The sequence below is a fragment of the Palaemon carinicauda genome, chromosome 22, assembly GCF_036898095.1.
Source record: "Palaemon carinicauda isolate YSFRI2023 chromosome 22, ASM3689809v2, whole genome shotgun sequence".
NCBI lineage: Eukaryota > Metazoa > Arthropoda > Malacostraca > Decapoda > Palaemonidae > Palaemon > Palaemon carinicauda.
In genome coordinates, this window is record NC_090746.1 from 45588026 (window position 1) to 45595525 (window position 7500).

A 7500-nucleotide genomic window follows, 5' to 3' on the forward strand; every position below is an offset into this window, starting at 1 on the left:
ATTCAGGTAATAAAAGTTTGTGGCAGGCATCCAGACATGGATGATTCTATCTTCGATTGTCTTCTTACCATTATGGCTAAGATACAAGAAGATGATAGAAAGGCTTCTTTTGTCTTTGTTGGTGATTTTAATGCTCACCATAGGGAGTAGTTAAGTTCTATCTCTCCTACCGATCGACATGGCTTAAGAGCTTTAGACTTTGCCTCTGGATCAGGCTGTGAGCAAATCATAAATGAAGCTACCCACAGGTCTGGTAATTGCTTGGACCTCGTATACACTGATTCCCCTGGCGTCATAACTAGTAAGGTTGGTTCTCCAGTCGGGACATCTGATCATGCCTTGATTTCCTTAGTAGTGAAGTCTGAGCAGCCTGTCCCTGATATATCATACTTTTGTAAAATTTATATGAAATCCCAAGCAGACTGGAATGGGATTTTGCATGATCTTTTGTGATTGAATTGGTCACAAATATATACTAGTGTAGATCCTGCTGTCCCTTTGAATGAGAATATAGTCAACATAATTGATAGGCGTATCCCTTCTCGTGTGCTAAGGTACCGAGAAAAGGACAAACCGTGGTTCAATGATGATAGTAGCACTGCTTATTTGGAGAAGCAGGAGGCCTATCATCTTTGGAAGGGTAACAGATCAGATTTGACCCGGAATAACTATACTCAGCTTCGAGCTTTTCCTCAGAGAGTTTATGCCTCAACTGAAAAGGGGTACAATTTAACTATAAAAGAAACCCTTTCTGGTACAACTAAGGAACATAAATGGTGGTCTACCCTTAAATCTGCACTCTTTAGTGTAGATGCAACAGTTCCTCCTTTACTTAAACCAGATGGCTCAGTCACTCACTGTCCAAGGGAAAAGGCAACCCTTTTGGCTGATGTTTTTGACAGTAAACAGAGAAATGAAAAACTTGAACTTCCTCATTCATATTTTTCTGAGGCTAAACTAACTAGTTTAACTTTTCGATCTCGTGAAATTGAAGCTCTGTTGATGGACCTTGATGCTTATGGAGGTGTAGACCCAAATGGTATTTTTCCTTTGTTTTTTATAAAGACAGCAGATTTCTTAGCTCCAAAGTTATCGGTTATTTTGCGCAAGTTATCAAGAAGAGGAGCTTTTAGCACTTGTTGGAGGATTGGCAATGTTACTCCTCTATGTAAATGTGTTTGTGGTAGCTCAAGTCCCACTGATTACCGCCCAATTTCCATAACTCCCATATTATCTAAAGTTTTTGAGCGTTTTCTGGCAAAACGTCTTAATAGGTTTGCTGAAAGTAATCATCTATTCTCTAGTTTGCAATTGGGTTTTCGTAAAGGCCTTGGAGCATTTGATGCCCTTCTTACAATCTCCAATGCTGTAGAGAAATCCCTTGATTGTGGTCAGGAAGTTCGTATGATTGGTCTTGATTTTATTGCTGCCTTTGACCGTGTTAATCATGAGGCCCTTATTTTCAAACTCAAACAGTTGGGAGTGGGTGGGTCGTTTCTTAGCATTATTATTGATTTTTTAAGTAATAGATCTCAAAGAGTTGTTGTTGATGGGCACCATAGTGAGTATAGGAATGTGATATCCGGTGTTCTACAGGGTAGTGTTCTTGGTCCATTACTTTTCATACTATATACACATGGCACGTGGTTTAGCCTAGAAAACAAACTGGTTGCATATGCAGATGATGCTACTCTCTTTGCATAAATTCCATCCCCTAAATGTAGATCTGGGGTTGGTGAATCCCTTAATAGAGATTTAGCTAAAATTAGTGCATGGTGCAAATTATGGGGTATGAAGTTGAATTCTAACAAAACTCAAAGTATGATTGTAAGTAGGTCAAGGACGGTGGCTCCTCAACATCCGGATCTCAGCATTGATAATGTTTCTTTAAATTTGTATGACTCTTTTAAAATTTTAGTTGTGATTCTCCACAGCAAATTTACTTTTGAGAAACACATTAGGTCTGTGTCTTCTTCAATTGAGAAAGTCTTTTAAAATTTTCGGTGATCAATCTATTCTGAAGAAGAAGTGTTTGAATTCTTTCATTCTACCTTATTTTGAGTATTGTTCTCCTGTCTGGTGTTCAGCTGCTGATTCTCATCTTAATTTGTTGGACAGAAACTTACGGTCAATTAGATTTCTTATTCCTGATCTAGATATTAATCTTTGGCACCGTCGTTCAATTAGTTCATTATGCATGTTGCATAAGATTTTTCATAACTCTGACTATCCTTTACATTCAGATCTCCCTGGACAATTATATCCTATTCGCAATACTAGGCAGGCAGTTAATTCTAATAGCCAGGCTCAATACTACACAGTATTCTAGAAGTTTTATTCCAGCTGTTACCAAGTTGTGGAATGATCTTCTTAATCGGGTACTTGAATCAGTAGAACATCAAAAGTTCAAAGTTGGAGCAAATGTTTTTAGGTTGACCAGGCTGACATGAGTGTTTTTATAGTTTATATTTGACATATCTGTTTTTGACGTTGTTAATAGTTTATATAGGACATATCTGTTTTGACGTTGCTACTGTTTTAGAATGATTTATTGTTAACTTGTTCTCATCATTTATTTATTTCCTTATTTCCTTTCCTCACTGGGCTATTTTTCCCTATTGGAGCCCTTGGGCTGATAGCATCTGCTTTTCCAAGTAGGGTTGTAGTTTGGCTACTACTACTACTACTACTACTAATAATAATAATAATAATAATAATAATAATAATAATAATAATAATAATAATAATAATTAGCAACGTAGCGGACATCGTCCCCTTCAGATTTGCGCCATTCACTGCTAATTTGCATGGATATCCGTGTTCTTGGATGCTAACGGCCTTCCTTTTCAAGGCCTTTCAGAGCCTGTCCAGTGTTTTTACGCCTTCCTCTTCTCCTCCCGCTTAATACTTATGTTATACAATCTACTCACCAATCTATTGTCCATTTCTACCACATGACCAAATCATCAGAATAATATGATTTGACGTTTCACCTACACTATAATTTTTATCACTTCATATATCAACATTCATCAACCTTTCATTTTTTCGTAAGCTACATATTTTAGGCAATAGATTCATTTCGGTAGAGTAAACTTTTTTTTCTTTTATTTCCATTCAATATCAAACTTCCCCACTTCAGCTTTGCAATGGCGAATGAGTTCAATAATTGCTCCAAATGTACCAACCAACCGTATCAAACCCTCTCTCATCTGTCTTATTATGTAAATCAAAACGCACCTTTCATGGCGCGCTATTTAACATTATGCTCCGACATTTCATACAGTTGCTTCTATAACACTTTTCTTCACTCTTGCCTATTGCTATGGCAGCTCACCTTGACCTTTCCCTCACTCAGGCATACCTTGAAATCCTGATCATCTATATTCCCTATATAGTAATGAGCAAGTTTCTAGATATATATATATATATATATATATATATATATATATATACATATATATTTATATATATATATATATATATATGCACATTATATATATATATATATATATATATATATATATATATATATATATATGTTGATATATATATATGTGTTGATAACTAAAAGAATGTTTGGAAGATTGAAAGACGTGCACGTGTTTAGGGGTATGGCTAACGGTATGTCTGATCATTTTTTGGTGGAAGGAAAATTAGTTGTAGCAAAAGAGTGGGGGAATAGAGTAGGTGGATGTAAAAGGGAGCTAGTGAGGGTTGAAGAGCTAATAAAACCGGGGGTAAAAAGTAAATATCAGGAAAGGTTGAAAATGGCATATGACGAGGTGAGAGTAAGAGAAACTGGTAATTTAGAGGAGGAGTGGAAGTTAGCAAAAGAAAATTTTGTTGGGATTGCAAGTGATGTATGTGGCAAGAAGGTTGTTGGCGGCAGCATGAGGAAGGGCAGTGAATGGTTGAATGAAGGAGTGAAGGTAAAAGTGGAAGAGAAAAAGAGGGCTTTTGAAGAATGGCTGCAGAGTAATAGTATAGAGAAGTATGAAAAATATAGAGAGCAAAAGGTGGAAGTAAAGCGCAAGGTACGTGAGGCAAAGAGGGCAGCTGACCTGAGGTGGGGTCAGGGACTGGGTCAGTCATATGAAGAGAATAAGAAGAAGTTTTGGAAAGAAGTGAAGAGAGTAAGGAAGGCCGGCGCAAGAATTGAAGAGACAGTGAAAGATGGAAATGGAAGGTTGTTAAAAGGAGAGGAGGCAAGGAAAAGGTGGGCGGAATATTTTGAAAGTTTGCTGAATGTTGAGGATGATAGGGAGGCAGATATAATTGCGGTTCCAGGTGTTGAGGTGCCAGTGATGGGAGATGAGAATGAGAGAGAGATTACAATAGAGGAAGTGAGGAGAGCACTAGATGAAACGAGAGTAGGAAAAGCATCGGGTATGGATGGTGTGAAAGCTGAGATGTTGAAGGAAGGGGGTGTGACTGTACTTGAATGGTTGGTGAGATTGTTTAATGTGTGTTTTGTGTTGTCAATGGTACCAGTAGATTGGGTCTGTGCATGTATTGTACCACTATATAAGGGTAAGGGAGATGTGCATGAGTGTTGTAATTCAAGAGGTATTAGTTTGTTGAGTGTAGTTGGAAAAGTGTATGGTAGAATACTGATTAATAGGATTAAGGATAAAACAGAGAATGCAATCTTGGAAGTACAGGGTGGTTTTAGAAGAGGTAGGGGTTGTATGAATCAGATTTTTACAGTTAGGCAGATATGCGAGAAATATTTAGCAAAAGGTAAGGAGGTGTATGTTGCGTTTATGGATCTGGAGAAAGCATATGATAGAGTTGATAGGGAAGCAATGTGGAATGTGATGAGGTTATATGGAGTTGGTGGAAGGTTGTTGCAAGCAGTGAAAAGTTTCTACACAGGTAGTAAAGCATGTGTTAGAATAGGAAAGGAGGTGAGCGATTGGTTTCCGGTGAGAGTGGGGCTGAGACAGGGATGTGTGATGTCGCCCTGGTTGTTTAACTTGTATGTTGATGGAGTGGTGAGAGAGGTGAATGCTAGAGTGCTTGGACGAGGATTAAAACTGTTAGGCGAGAATGATCATGAATGGGAGGTAAATCAGTTGTTGTTTGCGGATGATACTGTACTGGTAGCAGACACAGAAGAGAAGCTTGACCGACTAGTGACAGAATTTGGAAGGGTGTGTGAGAGAAGGAAGTTGAGAGTTAATGTGGGTAAGAGTAAGGTTATGAGATGTACGATAAGGGAAGGTGGTGCAAGGGTGAATGTCATGTTGAATGGAGAGTTACTTGAGGAGGTGGATCAGTTTAAGCACTTGGGGTCTGTTGTTGCAGCAAATGGTGGAGTGGAAGCAGATGTACGTCAGAGAGTGAATGAAGGTTGCAAAGTGTTGGGGGCAGTTAAGGGAGTAGTAAAAAATAGAGGATTGGGCATGAATGTAAAGAGAGTTCTATATGAGAAAGTGATTGTACCAACTGTGATGTATGGATCGGAGTTGTGGGGAATGAAAGTGATGGAGAGACAGAAATTGAATGTGTTTGAGATGAAGTGTCTGAGGAGTATGGCTGGTGTATCTCGAGTAGATAGGGTTAGGAACGAAGTGGTGAGGGTGAGAACGGGTGTAAGAAATGAGTTAGCGGCTAGAGTGGATATGAATGTGTTGAGGTGGTTTGGCCATGTTGAGAGAATGGAAAATGGCTGTCTGCTAAAGAAGGTGATGAATGCAAGAGTTGATGGGAGAAGTACAAGAGGAAGGCCAAGGTTTGGGTGGATGGATGGTGTGAAGAAAGCTCTGGGTGATAGGAGGATAGATGTGAGAGAGGCAAGAGAGCGTGCTAGAAATAGGAATGAATGGCGAGCGATTGTGACGCAGTTCCGGTAGGCCCTGCTGCTTCCTCCGGTGCCTTAGATGACCGCGGAGGTAGCAGCAGTAGGGGACTCAGCAGTATGAAGCTTCATCTGTGGTGGAAATGTGGGAGGTTGGGCTGTGGCACCCTAGCAGTACCAGCTGAACTCGGCTGAGTCCCTGGTTAGGCTGGAGGAACGTAGAGAGTAGAGGTCCCCTTTTTGTTTTGTTTCTTGTTGTTGTCGGCTACCCCCCAAAATTGGGGGAAGTGCCTTTGGTATATGTATGTATATATATATATATATATATATATATATATATATATATATATATATATATATATATATATATATATATATATATATATATGCAGTATATTCCAATCGGAAAATAACAATCTCCCACAAATTGTCCAAACTAGCATGTTGTTGTTAGGAAAGGGGGAGTGGGTGTGGGAAGGGTTGAATCTGTCTGCGTGTGCGTGCGCATATCTATTGAAATATTTTGCCATCATTTATGAGGAGTTACGTAAACTAACATAATCCTGTTTTACAACATCATATTAGTTATGATCCCATCAATCTAAATATCATTAATGCTTCAACAACAGTTACTTCCACCTGTATTTTAAACCTTACATCAACGTGTTACACTCTTGAATCCTTCTGTTCTACTCCACTATCCTTCACATTCATTGAATCTTCAAAACATTCATTCCATCGACTCAGGAGGACTCATTCACTTCAGAGAGTATGTCTCCATTTACATGTCTCATTCTAATATTTTTTCCCGTTATCATTTCTCTCATTTCTTTCTTCTTTATAAAAAACTTTTTACTGCGCTCTCTCTCTCTCTCTCTCTCTCTCTCTCTCTCTCTCTCTCTCTCTCTCTCTCTCTCTCTCTCTCTCTCTCTCTAAATTTCTTCTTTACTACCCGATATTTTTTCCTATATGCATTCATATAATCTTCTTTTCTGTCATGCATCTGCTCCTTTATAATCTGCATTTTTTTCCTTCACTAAATCCTTTATTTCGTCATCCAGTAACTTGTCATTTCTATCCCTTCTTCTTGCCCCTCTATACCCATAATTACTTTCTGATGCTAGGTATATTACAAGCTACTCATCTAGTCTTTTTACCTCCCTGTCACTAAAAATGTGGCATATTTTTTGTATTTGTGTGGCTTAAGAATACCATGAAATACGCATATATATATATATATATATATATATATATATATATATATATATATATATATATATATATATATATATATATATATATATATGTGTGTGTGTGTGTGTGTGTGTGTATCTATTCTTACGAAGCTGGTCTAGTGTAGAGTAAATATAGTAGTTTATTGATGATTTTATTTTCATTTCATATATTGATTTTATTTGTGCATTAAAAAGATGATCCCCAACCCGTAAAATGAGCCCCTTTCATGCAGATATAAGTATTTTTGTAAATTACGTAAGACTTTCGTCATGAATTACATAGTACATTTTTATTCAAGTCAATATATGTAATTTTACGTTATTTTTTAAGAATTAACTTTTTATTTTCACGTATGTTTGCTACGAAGTCTTACATAGTCCATTTGAAATTGTTTTAGGATTTGTGCGAGATAGGAACAAGGGCTTAGGTAATGTTCTTTTATATTTTATGATGTATTGCGT